This window comes from Lissotriton helveticus, chromosome 1_1 (genome assembly GCF_964261635.1).
Source record: "Lissotriton helveticus chromosome 1_1, aLisHel1.1, whole genome shotgun sequence".
NCBI classification, from domain to species: domain Eukaryota; kingdom Metazoa; phylum Chordata; class Amphibia; order Caudata; family Salamandridae; genus Lissotriton; species Lissotriton helveticus.
Window position 1 is genome coordinate 1075083434 of NC_136057.1, and position 21885 is coordinate 1075105318.

The following is a 21885-nucleotide window of genomic DNA, read 5'->3' on the forward strand; positions in this document are numbered from 1 at the left end:
ATAAATAGTAAACAAGGTTTATACAATGGCATGTTTTTATACGTGTTTATTGTAACAACTGTATATAACAAAAACCAGGATGCAGGTCTTAGTATATGTGTTCAATGTTTACATTGTTTTTCTAAAGTAGTGTTAGATTAAATACTTTGCTGGAAGTTATAATGTGCACCATTTAAGGCTTATTACAGTGATAAATACTTGTCTTCAGGGCAACAGTACTAATATTTTGTACATATACACAAATTCAGGAAAATTATGCTTTACATGATCTGTGCATTTAATACTTACTTTCATATCTTAAATGCTGCAGTAGGTTATAGAGCAATTTGAACAGCAGTCGGTTGGACAATATCATCAATTATGTCATTTGAGATATCCTTGGTGAGGTAATCACTGATACCATTGAACATGTCATGTGAGTGATGTAATATGTGAGGTCATAAAGAGTGCATGGTGGAGACACTAGTTATAGTTAACTCGTTAAACTGTAACTGCCGAATTTTGGTGTTTTTTAGCTTTAAAACATTATGCTATGACTGGAATTATCACCTAACTATAACCTTTGTTATTGTCAGGGAATTTCTAGAGTTTTTTTTACTGTAAATGATGATATTGTAATAATATCACTTACATTTTATTTACTTTCGTAAATTCCAGTTTTTTTTTGTTGTATCTTTAGTTTGTCCAATGCATTCAAAATTCAGCAAGGAGATAGGATGGTACTCTTCCGGAGGCCGACCAAGTTTAAGGGAAACTACAATTTCGGCATGTCGCCAGTTAGGAGGCAGAACACGTTGCTCCAAGGCTTCATGTAATGCCCCAAGCATGTGAGGCTACAGGGTCACCACTCACAGGGAAACCCATTCGGGCCTGGAGCACGGCCATGATGTGTATCGGACAACACCGCCTGCAGCTCGTCCAGGGTGATCGGCCTATCCAGTTCATCTCGGACATTATCGGGCAAACGGCGGGGAGGGATATCAGAAAAAATTGAGTCAATGAGGGGCTTGGCTACGACCTCATGCTCCTCATAGAGGGCTGCGTAGAAGCTGGCAAACGCCTGGACCACCACCTTGGGGGAGGCGCTTATAGTGCAGTCTGGGAACCGCAGGAGGGAACCTGCTTCGGGGTCGTCTGAACCTGGCACAGCCTATGGAGCATCTGACTGGACTCGTCTCCCCACTGATAGATCCTGTATTGGGTTGCCAGCCACTCCTCTTTAGCATCGTCCATATGCAACTGATAGAGCTGCTGCTGAACGTGTAATAGTTTCCGACGCGTACTCGAATCGGCGTTCTCCACCAGCTGGGACTGCACGTGTATCTGACGGTACTCAAGCTCCCGCACCTGTGCCCGGCATCGCCGTTTTTCCCCGGAATGATAACTGATATCAGCCCCTCTAATCGTAGGCTTAAGGGCCTCCCAGAGAGTGACTAGGGATGAGGAAGTACCTACGTTGAGGCTGAGAAATTCCACTATAGCGCGGTGCAGCATGTCTTGGTAGTCAGCATCACGAAGAAAACATGGGGACATGCGCAACCGATAGGGGGCCCGATTAGTCTGCAGGCGGAGCCTGATGTGAATGGGCGACTGGTCGGAGAGACCCCTGGGCAGGATGAATGCGTGAGCCGCTCTGTGTAGGTAGCTATGGGGATTAGATAGTCGAGGTGTGTGAGGGTGAGATGAACCAATGATGCGTATGTGAATCCCACCTCTGAGGGATGAAGCGCCGGCCAAGAGTCTGTCCAGCCCAGTGTATTCCCCAACGTATTTGGTTTGGACCTAGGGGGCTGTGTCCGGCGGCTGAGCCCACCATCTGTCAAGGTGAGCCATGGTGTCATTCCAATCCCCACCCAGAATCGTCAAGCTACTGGGAAGGTCCCCCCAGAGTTGTGTAAGTTTATCTATGAACGTCTGGCCTAATAGTGAAGGGGCATATACACTCCCAAGAATGATCTGCTCGCCAGCTATGGTACCAGAGATAATAGTTAAGCGCCCCCGGGGATCTAGCCAGTGTTATGTAACCTGAAGCGGCACTCGTTGGAAGCATGAGTATCGCTGTGCCGCATGCCCCCCTTGTGAAGCCAGAGTGGTACACTGTAGCGAAACCGTATCGGGTTAGACGGGGGGCTTTGGTGCCCAGAAGGTGAGTCTCCTGCAGTAACAGGATATCATCAGAGTTACGCTTTGCTAAGTGAAGCACAGCCTCCTGTTTGACCTTGTCTAACAGTCCCCAAACATTCCATGCCAGAATATTGAGTTCCCCCAGCGGAGATCTATCTGTGACTTGAGTCATCTCTACCCTCTAAAGTATGCAGTGACCAATGGTGCGCAAACCACAAAACAAACAATCTGAAACCCAACATGACCCCCCCATTCCCCATACTTCCAAAAGCAAGGAATATCTATCGCGGTGGAATCCTGTCCTAGGCCCCCAACATGATCAACCAGGCAAGTCCCCAATGGATCCCCCCCACCCAACATCACCCAACATTACGCAAACCGCTCAGGGTGGTCAGCGACCGGCACCTCTCAGAGTAGGTGAAGAAGACCCCAGCACACTAGGATCTTACGCTATCCAGTGAGAGACCACAGCTTTGATAGAATGTTCCGCAGAAAAGAAAAGCCAGAATATGCCCCTATCCAGGGCGGTCTTAGTCTGCAGTCCCCGATTGACCCTGAGAGAGCCAATTAGAGCGGGACCTGTGGCGCCTTGTCATGGTGTTTCTGTCCTGGCAACTACCTTGATGGGATCCCTGCCATGAGTCTGAGTCCAGCGGCGGCGGCGAGTGCGGCTTAAAAGTGTGTTTCTCATCAGTCCAAGCGAAAATCTCCTCGGGGGAGTCAAAGAAGAGAGTCTTGGTATCGTATATCACCTTCTTCCTGGCAGGAAACACCAGCGCATAGGATAAGTTCAGTTCCAGAAGACGTCCCTTGGCCGCCACGAATGATTGACGTTGCTGCTGCACCAGCCTGGTGTAGTCCGGAAAGACCATGGTGGGATGGGATTCAAAAGACATTTTGTCCTTGTGGAGCAGGGCATAGCAGAGAATTGCATCCCGGTTGGCGTAGTTGAGGAGCCGGGCGATCAAGGGGGTGGCCGTTTAGTCAATTCGCAGTGGGCCCTCTCCACCACAAAATAAGGAGACATGGTCTTGGGTGGCAGAAACCCCTTGAGCCAGCCAGAGAGGAAATCATCCATAGAGGTACCCTCGTAGCCCTCCGGAAAGCCCACAAGGTGGATGTTGTTGCACCGGGCCCTCCCTTCAGTATCCTCGACCCGCGACGCCAGCTCCCTCAAGACCGTGGTAAGTTTGTCCACCTTCTTCTGGAGGGCGAATACGGTGTCCTTCACCGTGGAGACCACGGTCTCCGCCTCAGTGATCCGGTCTACTGCCTTCCAAAGGTCCTGACGAAGAAACAACACCTCAGAACAAACAGCCCCGATCTGGGCCTCAAGTACAGTCCTGAATTGATTAATAGCCGCAAGCAGTGTTGCAGTGTCAGAGGACAGGCCCTCAGTGACATCCTTCCCTGCTGGAGCGGTGGTATATTGATGTATGGTGGGCTGCTTAGGGGCCGCAGCGCCGTGTTTATCCTTGCCCATTGTGGACCAGATAATGGATCAGAGGGGCCCGCCCTAGGACAGCAGCCCTCCCCGGCAGGCGTGGAGGAGCGGGCCTCATCACGATGAGGGCAATGTTCAGCAGGAAGTGGAAAGCCACACGGCACCAGGTCCAGCTCTGAAGGGCGCCCCTGCACCCAGAAAGACCCAGTTCAGGCCAGGCCGCAACCAGGCCGGGCTCCCAGTCGCCACAATGCCCCACTCCGGACACTGCAATCCACTGGCTCCAGGGACCACCAGGAAAGGCGTCGGATGAATTTCTCAGGAGTGACAGGCAATTCAGGAGGGGACGGCCTCCAAAGCACCAGCAGCTGCCACAGAAGGGTTCCACGGCCGGATAAGAGGGCGACCACAACGCACGGAGTGCAGGCCCCGGCAACCCCACAATTATCCCCGGATGCACCAACCCGACCCCTCCAGCGTACCTGCCGAGTTCACAAGGTGCAGTCAGCCACAGAGTCCAGGGACCCCACAAGTCTGCGGGGTCTCCTCGTCACGCCCCGCCGGAAGCCCGACAAGGGGGTTCACTGTGTAGGCTCCAGGCAGAAGAAGCAAGCCTTCGGAGGAATGCGCAGGTCGGCAAACCCGCTGGTCACAGTCACCACCTTCACTATCTTGTTCCCCACAGATGATGGATGAGGTCTCGCCGGCAATCCGCCGCTCACCGCCTTCACAGCACGGCCTCCCGGCACGTCCTCTACGTGGCTCAGTCCACTGAGCTGCCGATGACAGAGGGAAGGCGGCCCGACCCCCATAGCGCACGGGTCAAGCCGATGCAGGCATCAACACAGCTGGGGCCTTGCTAGGAGCTGCGCCGGCCCTGGGGTCTCTGCACTCCGCTCTACCCCACACAGGGGGATGGGCCTGCAGCAAAGGCGCCACAGTGGCAGGCCACCGAGCCCCAGATGTCCCAGTAGCCTCAGCCCGTAGCCTCACGGGGAGGTGGCAGTCACTGCAGCAAGGTCCGCACAATCAGCCCGCAGCGATCAATGGCAGCAGCCCTGCCCACACAACATGGCCCTGCTCGGTCTGCACTCTCAGCTGCCACCGCATCGACACCGGATCTGGGCCCCCCGTACGCCACCTGCACCAGACTTCGCATGAGGGGTGCTAGTGTGCTCCGCTAGTAGATGTCTGCAGCAGCAGCGTCTGGGGTCAGAATAACTGCAGGATTAGGGCTCTGAGATGGCGCAGGCTAGTGAAGCTCTAGAAAGATGCGTCCGCCATGCTCAGCCACGAAGCCACGCCCCAGAATGGGAGTGATTTTGATGTAACTTTGAGCCTAGATCTTTTCTCATAAGCACAATTAATGAGGACGACTTGTGTTTTTTGGGAAGTCTCTGAGTGTTTCGCTGTACATATGGCACAAAGTAAAGATATCTGACTGGTTGAAATTACGGTCTTCTGCCATTTACAGGGAGTTTCGACCCTTTCAACCAAATTTGGGATAAGTATTTGTGTGTGAGCACTTCTTGTGCTTGTCTATGCTTTTTTGGAGCCTTCAATTTATTTTGAGTTGCTACAAAAAAAATGGCATCTGGAGTAGAGAAACCAAAGGAGATTGAAGAAGAGTTGGAGGAGACCCCAGGAACTGATGTGGCGGTTTTTCAATCCTTCTGGGAGAGAAAAGTTTCTATGAAGATTCTGACATGCATTCTGTGTCACAAAGGATTCTCCAGGAGTACTGCCAAGAATCACTCTTATCAATCTTCTGGCATTAGGAAAACATATGAGGGCCTGGCACCCTAGACATTTGCCTCAAGCATTGTCTCATTACTAGCCAAATGAAGTGCATTTCTGGTGAATGAGTTTGTGGAAAGATCTGTAGTGATTAGTTATGGGGAAATAAACCCATATGTGAAACATCTTTTTCAGTGCAGAAAAACAGCAAAATTCCTTTGATTAATTTGTATCTCAACACCTTAGAATTCGGTATGCTACAAGTAACAGTAAGATTTTTTTTTCCCAGTGAGGTATGAAATATATGATATTGGTGCATTAAAGACATCGTGTATGCCGTCAAACATATGGAAACCCAAAGTACATTATTTTGAACTATTTGCCTGAAGTGTGTTGTAAGTAAGCAAATCATGAAAGTGCTCTAAAAGGTTTATCCTAAGTGACATACTTGTATCCTAGCCAAACACCCAATTTCCACTATTGGCAATGGTATGTTGCAAAACACTCCAACAGCTTTGATAATGCTCTATTTTTCTACTTTTGGGAAACCTGGTTTCTGACCTCTTCTACGCCATAAGGCCTGTTAACTCAGACAACAGTCACTGTGGGTTCCAAAAACGTTTCTCTATTGACTTGCAATTTCGAGGGCAACCCTACTGGCAGACAAGAGTCAATCACATTAATATGCATCTTATTTTAAGTTGACCGCATTAGTGCATAAGGCCTATACATTTGCATATGTACTCATTCACGGAGCTGCAAGTTAGAAAGCATTGATTTCCGTAGTCCTGAAGTGTTTCTATGTCGTCTCAGGCGACAGCAACAATTCTGCGAAAAACGGCAAATTGTGATTATTGTTTTTTTCTTTTAATCCGGTTAAGAGTTCGTTACAGTTAATTATTAAATCTTGTGCTGAGAGAGAACATCTAATTAATTTACACTTATTGGCAGTTGCATCCCGGAGTAAGCAGTTTTGCAAGCTGTTGTTTGGACACAAAAATATCTCGACAGTTCTATTCCTTAATCTGTTTTTTGCTACTGTGGTTTTTGTCTGGCTAGATCTCTGCATAATGGGGTCCCTTGTGGCATTGGTAGGTCACACAAACACAACTGCCACAAGTATTTTTCTTCCAACTAAAGATGGAACCAGGCGTTTCCTCCTAATCCAAGTTGGAATCTAACATTTATTTCACAAATAGAGAGGGAATTTACCATTTTCTCAAGCCAAGAAAGCCTCCACACTAGCATTTCTATAGTCAAAAGAACTATCCACGATGGAGACGCACTTACCAAACCTCAATCATGGCCTGATTGTTTACTTTTTTCTACGAGTGAAACTGAATGAGACATCTATCATTCTTACGTTATCTCTGGATTCTAAAGGGTAAGTCTTGTTCTGGGCTTTTTTTTCGGTCACTTTTATGTACCTTCAGTGGATTGCCAATTTTTGACTATTTGTGGTCTCTTACTTTCACTAGTATCGGAGGGTGGCCATTAAATGACATCATCATTATTCTGTAGGCCAGTTTGCTTTTCGAAGGAGGATGCAAAACGTGGATTCAGGACATAGAGAAGTGATTAATCTATACTACTATAGTAAAGGAAGAACCTTCAGCCTTTGAGGCGAGTAAACTCGGGAACCACCGTGTCAATCCACACACCCGATACACCGTTGGAATCGTCAGGGTGTGTAGATGGTTATAGGCTATATAAATAAATAAATAAACGTTATTTAAAAAATTTCAAGTAAAAAAAAAGTAGTCCCTCCGAAGTAGCACCGGCCGCGACGTGCGTGCTCACGTCAGGACCGCGGGGAGGAGCGGCATCCAGGAGCGCAACGAGGAGCGGCGGACATGGCGCGGGGGAGGAGCGGTGACGTGAGAAGCAGCGGACAGGCCAGCGGCGGTGCGAGCAGCGGACAGGCGGGAGGAGCGGCGGCTCAGGTACCCATGTCGGGGCAGGCGGGGGTCAGGGCAGGCGGGGGTCAGGGCAGGCGGGGGACAGGCCGGGTGGGGGCCCGGGCTGCTGCACAATGTCGGGGCGGGCGGGGGTCGGGGAAGCCTGTTGCACCCGGAAAAGTGCGGGACGGGCTGCTAGTCCAGTATAAACGTTTCCTTCCACTGTGTTGCCATAGATGCTAGTGTTCCCTTTGGCAATTATTCCTTTCTACGAAAGCCACACCACATGTGACATATTAAGTCTGGTACGAAATTATATTCAGTCCAGTGGTGAGTGTTTGTCTTTGGAAGAAATATCCATTACATCTGGAGTCAAATAGAGAAACTTTGTGGTCTACAAGTTTAAACTATCGACATTGGCCAGCTGTGACATGCCAGCAGATGGATGTTTAAATGATTTGCTAAACAAAAGGCAGAATGATAGTGAGTTGGTAATATAATAGAACTTTCAAATCGGTGTTGAAGGACATTTCTGTTGTAGTTCCTTTTGATTGAGAAGTCATTCCAGATTTGATTTTCTGGCATCAGAGAGCAGAGGGATAGGATACTTTATCTTATGAACCCATGAGCAATAGCTTTTATATTTGCTATAGAATATTTCGCTTTTTTGAATGCATTTTTGCTCAAAAGAAGAAGTCCTGCACCATTTCTAAATGTTTCCAGAAATGTCAGAGATTTTAATTAGCTGATACCAAATCTGACAGTACTCCCTTTTCATCATAATACAACAAAGTTGAGATTGGGAAGTATTTTACGAAATTCTAGATTCTATTTCTTGTCACTTGAATATTATCGCTCAAACACTTTTCCGAGAGTTCAATACTTGCAGAAAAGCACAGCTAAATAGGTTATAATTGCCACTGGTGCTGAAATACATGGACTTCACCTGCTGTACAGCATGTGCCAGGTTTCTCATGAGTCAATGTTCTGAGTTTGTCCTCCATGGATAAAAAGGCCTAAGCCTAATTGAAGCATTCTACTTGTTTGCTTCGAGTATTTTACTCCCGAGAGCTGTGGCACGGAAATGGGCCATATATCTATAGAAAGCTGCTGGACTATAAGAAATATCCAGTTAGTCGGGGGGAGTGGGAAGGTAAATGGACTGAAAAATGGTTTCGTGAATGTACTCGGGATATTTGGACAGTATTGATTTTGTGCTGACATCTCTGGCGGTTTAAATCAAGAAAAATTACAAAATGTGGGACTGTGTGAACTGTAACAGCATTTCATCACATGGATATGGTCACACAAGACATGTCCTGAAGATCCCTTGTAAAGTAAAAACTGCCTTTACTGACAATTTTGAACGAAGAAGCATAATTTCCAAAGCGTTTGTGTCACTTGTGTCACTTGGTTCTCTTCAGACAAGATATCCACAACTGATTGATTAATTCTGCAAGACATTTCCCGCCACTTTGGAACACAAACAATATGGATATAGGTTCTGCTGACACTAAAATATAAATCATCACATGGACTTGTGAGCCATACGTATTTTGACTTTGTCCCTTGGATTTCTTTGTTATAATAATGACTAGAAATACAGAGCATCCAGAATTTAAATAATATGCAACATCCAGGATGTTTGCCACAAAATCTTTTTAAGAGTGACAGTAGAATCATTCACTTGGAAAACTGCCAATGTACACTCTACTGTAGGGACCCACACATGGAGCTCGTCAACTTTCTGTTTAGAATGGTGGAGGGATTGGTGTAGACAGTCGTCCTATCCAGCTTCGTTACTTTAGATTTGATGTAGTCAAATCAGGGAATTTTCATGTTTCTCTCGCCTGCAATGGCAAGGTGAGCACGGGACCCACATCTGGGCATACCCGTCCCACTTGGGTGACAAATGCAAAAAGAACAATTGATAAACAGAATACTGAACAAAATCCGTGTTGACCCTGCTCCCAACGGCAACAGACCAGCCCAAATTGCCAGGCCAGGGCCTGGCTGGACTGTGCCCTTGGGGAAGCAGGGTCAATACTTATTTACATATGGATGGGTCCAAACTGTAATGGCGTGGTATGCCCAGATGTGGGTTCAGTGCTTGCCATCCCACAGGATTCAGGCTATCCTGACTGATGAGGGTTGATACCCCAAAACTGGTCCTAAGATGATTGTTTTTGGTCCAGGGAGGACCTGGCCTGCCAGTTCGGGCTGGACTATTACCATGGGCATTAGGGTTAATACTGATATGCATTTGGCTGAGTCGGAACTGGAATGGTGTGATGAGCAAAAAAACAATTAATTTAGGTCCAGATCTCTGACTGGGGGAGAGTGTTTGACATTGCTCAGCATTCCGTCAATCAACTATTCAGTTTATTTTTAGAAAGTTGGCACTTTCCTGCCTTACCCACTTGGTGCCTGCAGCCTGTTGTTGGCTCACCTGACTAGGTGTAGTTGACAGTTGGGCTTTGTGTATCCCTCCTAGACAGCCACACCCAATAGGAGCTTCGGTGTATCTGGATGGGCTATTACTGGCAGGATGGGAGGAAGAAACTGGACATACACTTGAATAGGCTGTGCCCTGCCTCCATAGGAAGGGCTGAATACTCCTTGTAGCTAGTCTGGTGCCAAGGCAAGGAAGGCAGGGCATCTGGGCACTTCATAAACATGCCTCTAGAAGCTATTCCCACTTTAAAGGCAGAAATATTTGACCTCAGACACCAACTCTTCGGTACACTTCTGGACCAGTGGATACTCTGCCATGAAGAAGGACTGCTATGCTGCTGAAAGGACTGACACTCTGCTGGACTACTGCGCCGAAGGACTGCTGCCCTGCTGCGCTGACCTGCTGCCAGCTGCCCTCCTGCCTGAGTGAGAAGGACTAGACCTGCATTTAATTGAACCCAGGGCTGCCAGAGTGATTCCAAGGGCTAGTTGACTGACCTCCTGACTTGAGCCTCAGGACAGAAGGCTCTAACAACCTCAAAGACAGCACCTAGACTCTGCCATCTGCCAGTCTACACTGCCATATGGTGTCACCCCAGTCCTGGATCCTTGGAAGTGGGCCTAGGGTGCTGTGCAAACCTCTGTGGATCCAGCTGAACAGAGGTATCTCCTGTGTGGTTCCATCCGGAGCCAAACCGCCGCAACGCCACCGCGCTAGTCTCCTTCATTGAAAAGATCAACATCGGGGGGCGTGGCCAGGCGAGCTGGCCGAGCATACGTGACCTGATTCGGCTCCCGGTCCGCACATCACCTGGCGAGCTCTACTGGCGTCAAACCTGCATGGAATCTCTGCCGCGGACTACCCCCGGGCGGCGGAAGACCTGAGGCACCGCAGCAAAGCACTTTGGTGGAATAATAGGGCCCCGGGGGCTCTCGTCCGCTGATTTTAGAGACGGCGAGCGGCCCCGGCAACGAAATGGCGGCCAGCAAGTGATCCGACGAGACAGCCGAATGGCGCTGATCGGCAATTTCTGAGGCGGCGGAGGGGAGCACTGGTGTCACGGAAGCAGCGGAGGTGTTCGGGTGAGTCCTGCCCCACCTGCAGCGGCCTGCTCCTTAGTTAAAAAGCACTCCGGAGGCGGTCACCCCGGCTGCCTGACCATAAGATGGCGGCCGGTGGGACCTCCTGAGATGGCGGCAAGCCTCGTGGGGCTCTGGCTTGCTCCCCCTGGCCTGAAGACGCACCTATAGAGACACAGCAGTGGGGCTGCGAGGACACACGATAAACAGACGGCGCCGGGGCAGATGGCCCCCCCTAGAGGTGACCGAGGCCATGCCTGGCAGCCACAGCGACGGAGGAAGGCTGGGGAGGGCTACCACTGATGAATCCTAGCAGCTACGCGCCTAGAGTGATTCCCCCTCCTACCATTGCGACAGTGCGGTGAGGCACCCACAGCCTCCAGGGGATGTCAGCCCTGACGGCGCGTTTCTCGGGCTGGTGGAAGGCTACGCATCGCTGTTCCCTGCTAGAACACGGGCCTTCTCCCGAGCCCAAGCTGAGTGTCTAGGGGGTGCGCCTGCGAGTCCAGAGGCGGCAGACCGTGTGGGACCACATCCTTATGCCTTCGGAGAAAGGCACAAACAAGGGAACTGGCAAAGTGTCAGACTTTTTTTACCACCACTGATAACCGGCCGGCCCTCAGGGGCAATACTGAGAAGACGACCATGGCCCTTACCAAAGCTGATTTATTGTCCATGTTTAAGGACTTCAAAACTGAGCTGCGCAACAAGCTTGGTCAGGACATTAAGTCTTTTATAGACCATTTACGCTCGGACCTATCGGAACGCATGACCTCTCTTCAAAAAGATGTGGATTCCGTGGGCACCAGAGTTCTCGATTTGGAGACGCAACACCAGGAACACAAGCAGTCGGTGGGAGTGTGCCAGGAAGACATCCAAGCCCTCAAGGAACAACTCCAACAAACGCAGCTTAAGGCCGAGGACCTGGAAAACCGCGACGGAGGAAGGCTGGGGAGGGCTACCACTGATGAATCCTAGCAGCTACGCGCCTAGAGTGATTCCCCCCTCCTACCATTGCGACAGTGCGGTGAGGCACCCACAGCCCCCAGGGGATGTCAGCCCTGACGGTGCGTTTCTCGGGCTGGTGGAAGGCTACGCATCGCTGTTCCCTGCTAGAACACGGGCCTTCTCCCGAGCCCAAGCTGAGTGTCGAGGGGTTGCGCCTGCGAGTCCAGAGGCGGCAGACCGTGTGGGGCCACATCCTTATGCCTCCGGAGAAAGGCACAAACAAGGGAACTGGCAAAGTGTCAGACTTTTTTTACCACCACTGATAACCGGCCGGCCCTGAGGGGCAATACTAAGAAGACGACCATGGCCCTTACCAAAGCTGATTTATTGTCCATGTTTAAGGACTTCAAAACTGAGCTGCGCAACGAGCTTGGTCAGGACATTAAGTCTTCTATAGACCATTTACGCTCGGACCTATCAGAACGCATGACCTCTCTTCAAAAAGATGTGGATTCCGTGGGCACCAGAGTTCTCGATTTGGAGACGCAACACCAGGAACACAAGCAGTCGGTGGGAGTGTGCAAGGAAGACATCCAAGCCCTCAAGGAACAACTCCAACAAACGCAGCTTAAGGCCGAGGACCTGGAAAACCGCGCTCGGAGGGAGATCATCCATGTCAAAGACCTGGAAGAGGGCGCGGAAGGGCCAGACCTGGAGGCCTTTATGGAGGGCCTCTTTGCAGAGATCTTCAGTCCCAAGGTGTTGAAGATAAAGCTGGACAGTGGGCCCCCCCCCCAGAGGGGCGATCGGAGGAGGCCTTGTGATATATTGGCGAAATTCCACTCTTACAAAACCAAGGAGGCGGTCCTACAGGCGGCTAGGGCAAAGGACTCTATTGCCTCTCACAATTTCTCCTGCGCCATCTTCCAAGATGTGGCTCCTTCCACACTGGCACGCAGACAGACGCTGCGGCCTATCACTACCAAACTCCAAGAAGATGGGATAAAATACCGATGGACATATCCTTTCGGTCTTAGTTTTGACCACCACAACAAGAGGCGCCACGTCACCGACTTGAAGGACGGCTTGCATCTTCTGGGTCTACCATCAGAGGAGGGTGACTCTTCATCTGGAACACCTGGCGACCCTCCAGGGGGTGTAGCTTCAATTCGGCCTGGACGCAGAAAGCGAGAAGAGGGAGGCGCTGAAGACGTCTGAGGGCCACTCCACTGCTGAGCGTCTGACTGGCCCCCCGGGGGTATAGACAGGTCCCGGATCATCGCATTCGGGGTTGAGAGACTTTGGGTCTTTCGGGCCCTCGATGAAGGTGAGGCTATGTTTTCCTTGTGCCATTAACAACACCCTGGCAAAGCAGTTCAGTTCGGGCTTCTTTGGATCCAGTCGGTGACTCCTGTGATATCTCTGGGGATGTCTGCTGCACGTTGTATTAATGACACAGCTCTAAGCCTTATCCTCTCCTAGAGGGGGTGAGATGTGTTGCCCTTAATTTCAGATTGGTCTGTGCTATGGCGACCATGGACTTAAAGACGGGGACATGTACTTGGGGCTCTACTGCCGGGGGCAAAATGTGTGACCTTTCTGATTCATAGATTCCTTTTTGTGATCTCGCTACGATGAGGTGCGGACTGGGTTCCAGGACCCGTTGTCCCCACAAGTCTATGCAGGGGCAGGCTTGCCCCACGCTATGACAGAATGTTGACTATGGATTAATGTTTTGGTTTCTTATTTCGTTGAGTTTTGCTGGGGTTGGGGGGTGGGTTGGGAGGTATGGTGGTGGCTGCTTTGTTTTGTCCTTCTATGGCAGGTTTTTTGTAGGGGGTTACAAGGGGAGGGGTGGAGGTTTATGGTGGTGGCCATTGCAATGTCAACCTTTGGGAGGATTCAGGCTCTTTACATTACCCGGGTCTCCTCTTGTACCCATGGGCGAGTGACTGGGGAGATAGCATGGTGGCCGGTTGGGGCATGATGGTCGGTATGTTAGCGGAGAAGGAGTAGTTTCTGTCCTGTAACTCCAGTTCTGTAGTAGGGGTATCTCTGTTATAGTCATAATCTAGTGAATAGTCCCGCCCATGTGCGTGGACCCCGGAGCAATCAAAAATAATCTCTTACAGTGTCAAAAAATGCAGAAAATGCATAGACACTTAAGAGAGAATTTAAAGACAGATAATGCAGCCAAAAGGCTACACTGTCCAGTACTTCAACTAGAAATTTCCACCATAAAATCCACAAAACAGCAAAGCCTGTACAGATTTCCCTTGCTTAACAGCAAAATCCCTCAGGAATGATAGAGAGAAGAACCTGGACAGACAAGCCCCATAGGCTGCCATTATGTGGCTTAATTAGGATACTGTGCCTTTAAGAGAACCTTCCAGAACCTTCTCTCAGTATCCCAGAATGCATAGCAGGTCCAACTTAGCCTCAGTTCTTTTCGAGGGCGTAGGAAACGCCAGACCTGTAGCATTATGATCATGAACAACACTCCACCGGGGAGGCGGGAGGGCGCTTATGACTATAACAGAGATACCCCTACTACAGAACTGGAGTTACAGGACAGAAACTACTCCTTCTGTAGTAGGGGATCTCTGTGTATAGTCATAATCTAGTGAATAGAATGGCAAGCCCATCCCCACACCAAGCGGCGGTGGAGAATAAAATAACGCCACTACTGTGCGAACAGATTCCGCAGCGAAGCCTGCCCAACCTGAGCGTCTGCCCTGGCATCAGTGTCCAGGCAGTAATGCTTAGCAAAGGTATGGACCGACTTCCAAGTGGCCGCCTTGCAGATCTCTGCAATGGGAACATTACGGAGCATAGCTGTCGTAGCAGCTTTGCCCCTGGTGGAATGAGCCTTAGGCTTACCTCCTAAGGTCTTATTAGCTTTGTAGTAACACAACTGTATGCAGGACACAATCCACCTCGAGATGGACTGTTTAGAGGTAGCAAGACCTGTCCTGACTGAGCCATAATTGACGAACAATTGGTCTGACCTACGAATATCTTTAGTCTTATCAAGATAAAACTTCAGCACCCTCCGCACATCCAGGGAATGTAAAGACCTTTCCGCCGGAGATGAAGGATTCTGAAAGAACGTAGGCAAAGTGATAGTCTGATTGATATGAAAATCAGAAACAACCTTGGGAAGAAACTTAGGGTGAGTACGCATAACAACTTTAGCATTATGAAATACAGTATAAGGTTCTTGGCAACACAATGCCTGAATCTCACTCACCCTGCGGGCCGATGTAATGGCCACGAGGAACGCCGCCTTCCAGGACAGGTGCTGCAACGAAGCCTTATGAATGGGTTCAAAAGGCTCCTTCATCAATCTGGACAGCACCACATCCAAGTCCCATGAAGGCGAAGGAAGCCTGACAGGAGGGAACACTTTCTTCAAGCCTTCCAAAAAATCTTTGATCACAGGGATCTGGAAAAAGGAAGTCTGTGAAGGGCCTTTCCTGTAGGCAGTCAAAGCAGCCAGATGAACCTTAATGGAATGGACATTAAGGCCCGACTGCGCCAGATGAAGCAGATACGGAAGGATGACATCTTCCTTGCATGACGTAGGGCCATAGTTCTTAGACTTGCACCAGATGCAAAACCTCTTCCACTTGTAAGCATAGGAAGTCCTAGTGGAAGGTCGCTTAGCCTCCTTCAGTATGCCCATACAATCCTCTGGGAGATTCAGATGGCCATATTGCACTATTTCAGGAGCCATGCCGCCAAACTCAAAGACGAGAGGTTGGGGTGCACCATCCGCCCCCCGAACTTCGTGAGAAGGTCCGGCCTGCACGGCAGCTTCATGTGAGGAAGGAGAGATCGGTGAAGCAGGTCCGTGAACCACCACTGTCTGGGCCATTCCGGGGCAATCAGAATCATTCTCGCCCTGGATTGAGACAGCTTGATGAGAACCGCCGGAATCAGGGGAATTGGTGGAAAAGCGTACAGAAAGCTGTTCGACCAGTTGATCCATAACGCGTTCCCCAGCGTCCCTGGCTGGTAGTACCTGGAGGCGAAGCCTCGGCATTTGCTGTTTACGGCGGTGGCAAACAGATCTACGTCTGGAGTTCCCCACCTTGCGAAGACTTCTCCTAGTACTTCGTCGTTTATGACCCATTCGTGGTTTTCCTGCACGATTCTGCTCAGCTCGTCTGCCTGAACATTCTGCACACCTGGCAGATGGGTGGCCGTTATCGACAGTCCTCGAGCCAGAAGCCAGTGCCAGATCGCCTGCGCCTCCTGCGACAGAGTGCGCGATCTCGAGCCCCCCTGCTTGTTGAGGTAATACATCGTAGTCGTGTTGTCCGTCTGAACAAGCAGAGAGTTGGTCTGAAAGGACGGATGAAAGGCCTTCAGTGCCAAGTGAACAGCTCTCAGTTCCAGGAAATTGATATGGTACGTGGACTCCGTCGGGGACCACGTCCCTTGAATTTGCAGATCTCCGGAATGCGCCCCCCAACCTAGGAGAGACGCATCCGTCACGATGGTCTGTGTGGGAATGTCCTTGTGGAAGGGAACGCCTCTGAGGAGATTCTCCTTCGAGCACCACCACTTCAGAGACTGAAGAGCATGTAGAGACAGTCGTATCCTGTCGTCCCAAGAACCTCTCCTCTGGTCCCACTGATCCTCCAAGCACTCCTGCAGAGGACGCATCTGTAGCCGTGCGTGAGGAGTGAGAAAAATGCAAGAGGCCATCGATCCCAGTAGAGAAGACACGGTCCTCACCGTCGTAGACGGAGTTTTCATGAGAGCCTGAGCCTTCCGAACGAGTGATAAACGTCGCTCTTCCGAAGGAGACACGCTTGCTGACAGCGTATTGATGGAGGCCCCCAAGTACTGGATGCACTGCACCGGAATCGGGACCGACTTGGACATGTTGATGTGCAACCCCAGCCTGTTCAAGAGAACGCACGTCTTCTGGAAGTGTGCTCGAGCTTCCGAGAAGGAGGAGGCTTTGATCAACCAATCGTCCAGGTACGGGTAGACAAACACCTTGTTCTTCCTCAGGTGTGCCGCTACCACTGCCATACATTTTGAGAATGTCCTGGGTGCAGACTTCAGTCCGAAGGGTAGCACCGTGTACCGATAGTGATTGGTGCCGACTTGAAAGCGCAGAAATTTTCTGTGTTTGCATGCAATGGGCACGTGGAAGTATGCGTCCTGTAGATCTATGGCACACATCCAGTCTCCCCGTTGCAGCTGAGGGTAGATCTGATGCAACGACAGCATGCGAAACTTTTCTCTGCGAATCCACTTGTTTGCCTGCCGCAAATCCAGAATGGGCCTGAACTCGTTTTTGTCCTTCTTGCGGACAAGAAAGAACCGAGAGTACAGACCTCTTCCTCTTTGAGACAGAGGTACGTCTTCGATCGCCCTTTTCCTTAGCAGAACGTCCGCCTCCGTCTGAAGCTCGCGCAGTTGATACTGCGAGCTGACGGGAGGAATCGATGGAGGAGGGCTGGTGAAACGTAGACTGTATCCATTGCAAACAATATTCAGTACCCACTTGTCCTGAGTAATTTTTCTCCACTCTGCCAGAAAAAATTGAACGCTTCCCCCCACCGGAGCGGGTAACGGACGAGGGGGAAGTAACAGCTCAGGGACGGGACCCGGCCGGGCCCTTGGTCGCGGTAGAGGACTGTTGACGACCTCTACCACCCTGTCGCTTCTGGAAGGGCTGCCTGTACTGCTGCTGCTGCTGCCGCTGTTGATGTTGACCAGCAGACTGTCCCCTTCCACGACCCTGCGCCCCAAACCGACGCTGGTACTGTCGGAAGGGTTTCTTTTCCTTGGGCTTTTCCAGGCCCACTGCCGTCAGGGTCTCCGCTTCGGCCTTCATCCTGGCCATCTCATCATCCGCGTGCTTCCCGAAGAGGGTATCTCCGGAAAACGGGAGATTCGCCACGCGTTGCTGTGCCTCCGGTTTCAACGATGTCAACCTGAGCCAAGCATGGCGTCTCTGGTGAATCCCGTGGCAATATCCGTGCGCGGACAGCAACGATATGTCTGCTGCAGCGCCGATGGCCTGATTAGAGACCAACATCCCCTCCTTGACGATCTCCACAAAGTCCTCCTTGCGGTCTCGAGGGACGAGGTCTGCGAACTGCTCCATCGAGTCCCAAAGGGACCGGTCGTAACGTCCCAGCAAAGCCGAGTCACTGGCTGCCTTCATGGACGAGGCGGATGTCCCACACGCCTTGCGACCAGCAGAATCGATCCACCGGCTCTCCTTGTCCGGAGGCACCGTGGACGCAGGGGAGGTGGAATGAAGCTTCCGAGCAGCAGTCACGATGACTGAATCCGGTACCGGGTCTTTCCTCAAGAAGGCTGGGTCTGAGTCCGGAGCCCTGTACTTTTTCAGTATCCTGGAAGGGACAGATCTCACCGTCGCCGGCGTCAGGAATAGCTGTTCGGCGGGCTCAAGGAGCCCCGGCACCAGAGGTAACAGGGGGCGAGACAAGTGCCTCTTATGTAAAGTCTCAAAGATTACCGAGGTAGAAGCCGTAGGCGCTTCAACCTCAATGCCCAACTTCGCCGCACCACGCAGGAGAACCTCCTGAAATGTGCTAATATCGTCTATCGGAGACACCCTAGTCTCCGGCGAATCGGACAGCGTGGGCGAGTAGGAACGGGTCCCAGAAGGAGAACGTGACCTGGACCGACGTCTCTTGTGATGATGCCTGGATCGTGATGAAGATCCGCGGCCACTCCTCGATCTGTCCCGTCTCCCCGAGCGAGACCTCGACCTCTTGGGCCTCGGACGCTCCTTCGGCCTCCCAGGGTCAGGAGCTCCAGGCTTCTTAGGAGTCTTCTTCGGAGGCGTCGGGAACTTAGGCATCGACACCTCCCTCGGTGGGATCGGGGGTGGAGGGGCAACCGGACGCGGGTCCCGCGGAGCCGGCTTCGGAGGCGGGGTAGGGGCCTTCGGAGGAGGACCCTTCGGCACAGCAGGCCGCGGAGGAGGCGTAGACGGCTTCATCGGAGTATCCACCCCGGAATGCGCCGGTCCCGGCGAGCCATCACCTCTACCAGAGAGTGGGGAGCCCCCCACAGTCCTGGGCCTGTCCTTAGGACCTACAGACGCTGAAGACCGGTGTCCAGACGACGACCGATGTCCCCTCGACGTCGAACGGTCCTTCGGCGTCGACCGAATCACACTCCTCGACGTCGAACCGTGTCTTCGTCTCGACGTCGACCCCGACCAGATCGACGAGCCACGAAACCTCGACGACGGGCGATGGTGCCTCGACGGCGACCTCGACCTCTTCGCCGGTCTCGACGTCGACTTCCTGGATCGCTTCGACGGCGACCCTTTGGATCTCCTCGACGTCGACCTCTCCGACCTTCTCGACGTCGATCTTCTCGACCGTCTCGACGTCGGCCTTTTGGAATGCTTCGACGTCGACCTCTTCGGCGCCGGAGATGCCTTTTGTCTCGACGGCGACCTTGACGACGAGGATCCCCTCGACGACGATGTCCTCGACGGCGAACGGCGGTGTCGCCTCGACGGCGAGCGCCGACGCCGGGCCCTCCGATGTCGATCACTCGACGCCGACAGCGACGACGAGGATATCGACACCGGCTTCGACGGCGGCCGGAACACGTTCCTCGACGTCGACGGGCGACGTTTTCTCGACCCAGAGCCCTGGGGAGACCTGGAACTGGCCGTTGACCGTCCCCTCGACGTCGTGGTCAGCGCAACTGACCCAGACGGAGACCTTGGGCGCGGGCTGGTCTTCCTGCCCCTGGGGAGCCCCCCAGAGGCCTCAGCATGGGTAGAAGGAGCCCCTCCTGACCCACCTCGTGCCTTCAGCTTCCTCTCCTCAAGCCCCTGAAGCCTGATCTTCTTCCTCTCCTTCAGGGTCCTTCCAGAGAAGCTTCTGCAGATCCTACACTCCTCAGGGATGTGGGAAGAGGGAAGGCAGAGAATACAGACCTCATGGGAGTCTGTCTTGGCCTTCTTTCTTGAGCACTCAGGGCACTTGTCGAATAATGCAGGCATTATTGGACAAAAAAGAGTGCAGAAACACAGAAAGAAAGTCACCAGAGTACTTTAAAAGTACCAAAAATCGAAATCAGTGTAAAACACCAACAAAAACCCTTGAAAGGGAGAGCTCAATGCTCCAGGGTCCTGCTTGCAGGAGCCGGAAAAAAGAACTGAGGCTAAGTTGGACCTGCTATGCATTCTGGGATACTGAGAGAAGGTTCTGGAAGGTTCTCTTAAAGGCACAGTATCCTAATTAAGCCACATAATGGCAGCCTATGGGGCTTGTCTGTCCAGGTTCTTCTCTCTATCATTCCTGAGGGATTTTGCTGTTAAGCAAGGGAAATCTGTACAGGCTTTGCTGTTTTGTGGATTTTATGGTGGAAATTTCTAGTTGAAGTACTGGACAGTGTAGCCTTTTGGCTGCATTATCTGTCTTTAAATTCTCTCTTAAGTGTCTATGCATTTTCTGCATTTTTTGACACTGTAAGAGATTATTTTTGATTGCTCCGGGGTCCACGCACATGGGCGGGACTATTCACTAGATTATGACTATACACAGAGATCCCCTACTACAGAAATATGAGGTTCTCATATTGCTATGCCGATTACCGTAGGTACCTGGAACGTTAAGGGGCTTAATTCCCCTCAGAAACGTCAGAAAGCATGGCAATATATAATTGACCATCACCTGGACATAGTTGCCCTTCAGGAAACACACCTACTTTGGGCTGAGGATTCCCGTTTGAAACACAAACAATACCCACTTATTTATAAGTCATCAGCCTCTACATAGGGGGGTGGCACTCTTATTTCGGTCCACTATTCCTGCCCATTGGGGTGCAGAGCGATAGGGATGGACGCTGGATTATGGTCAAGGGGCAACTGAAAGGGAAGCTTTGCACCTTTGTAGCACTCTACACCCCTAACACTGGGCAAAAGGGATTCCTGCAAACCCTACTGGGTAAGGTGACGGATTTTGCCGAGGGGCCTCTGATTCTTATGGGGGACTTTAACTTGGTGTGGCAACCTGATCTTGATAGTACACATACTCGCCGCTCCGATTTGGGCTCTTTTTCCACTGACACTCAAAGGCACATTCAGGACCTGAGCCAGTTAGACACCTGGCGCCCTCTTTACCCCCACACCCGGGACTATACCTTCTTCTCCCATGTTCACCACTCCTATTCCCGGCTGGACTATATCTTCGCCAGCCAGTCCCTGCAGGGCAGCCTCAGGGAGGCCAAGATATTCCCCATGTCCGTCTCGGATCACAGTTTATACTCTGTCTGTCTCCCCTGGTTTGGCAATGCCCCATCTACTCCTCGGTGGTACTTTCCGGCATCATTAGCTAGGAACAAGGAATCGTGTGCCCATCTCCGCAAAACTATCAAATCATTTTTTACCCTTAACCGGCCGGAGGACACATCAGAATACAATACATGGGATTCCTTTAAGGCCGTGTTGCGGGGTAAATGCATCGCGCTCAGCCCTGAATAGACAACGGGCCAAGGATAGGGAACTACTTGAGGCGGAACTATCGGCCATTGAACAATCTCATAATCTCACGCCCACCAGGCAGACATTGCGCAAACTCACAGCGACCAGAGGCAAACTCCGGCCTATCTACAACAATAGGGTAGAATTCACTCTTCTTAAGTTGCGTAATCTTTCTTACACTCAAGGCAATAAAATAGGGAAACACCTTGCTAGGCAGTTAAAAGATAAACGGGAGAGGGAATACATAGGTGGTATTCAACGACCTTCAGGAGACATAGCCCATAGAGATGAGGACAAGGCAGAACTTTTCGGGGTGTTTTATAAAACCTTATACTCTACAGATGCCCTGAACGTAGACAGACAGCAAGAACTTCTTAGGAAGCTACCTATCCCTCAGGTCTCCCCCGCTTGGAACGAGGAGCTTATAGCTCCGATCACTCTTGACGAGGTCACCTCGGCTATTAAGGCATTGAAAGCCCATAAGGCGCCGGGCAATGACGGGTACACAGTGATTTTCTACAAGACATTCTCCTCTGACATCAGCCCTCACCTAGTTAGGCTTTTTAATAGAATGGCCACTGACGGGGACACGACTGGTTCTATGTCCGAGGCGGTGATCTCAGTAATTCCCAAGCCAGGGAAAGATCCCTCACGCTGCGCCCCCTACAGGCCTATTGCCCTCCTGAATATAGACGCGA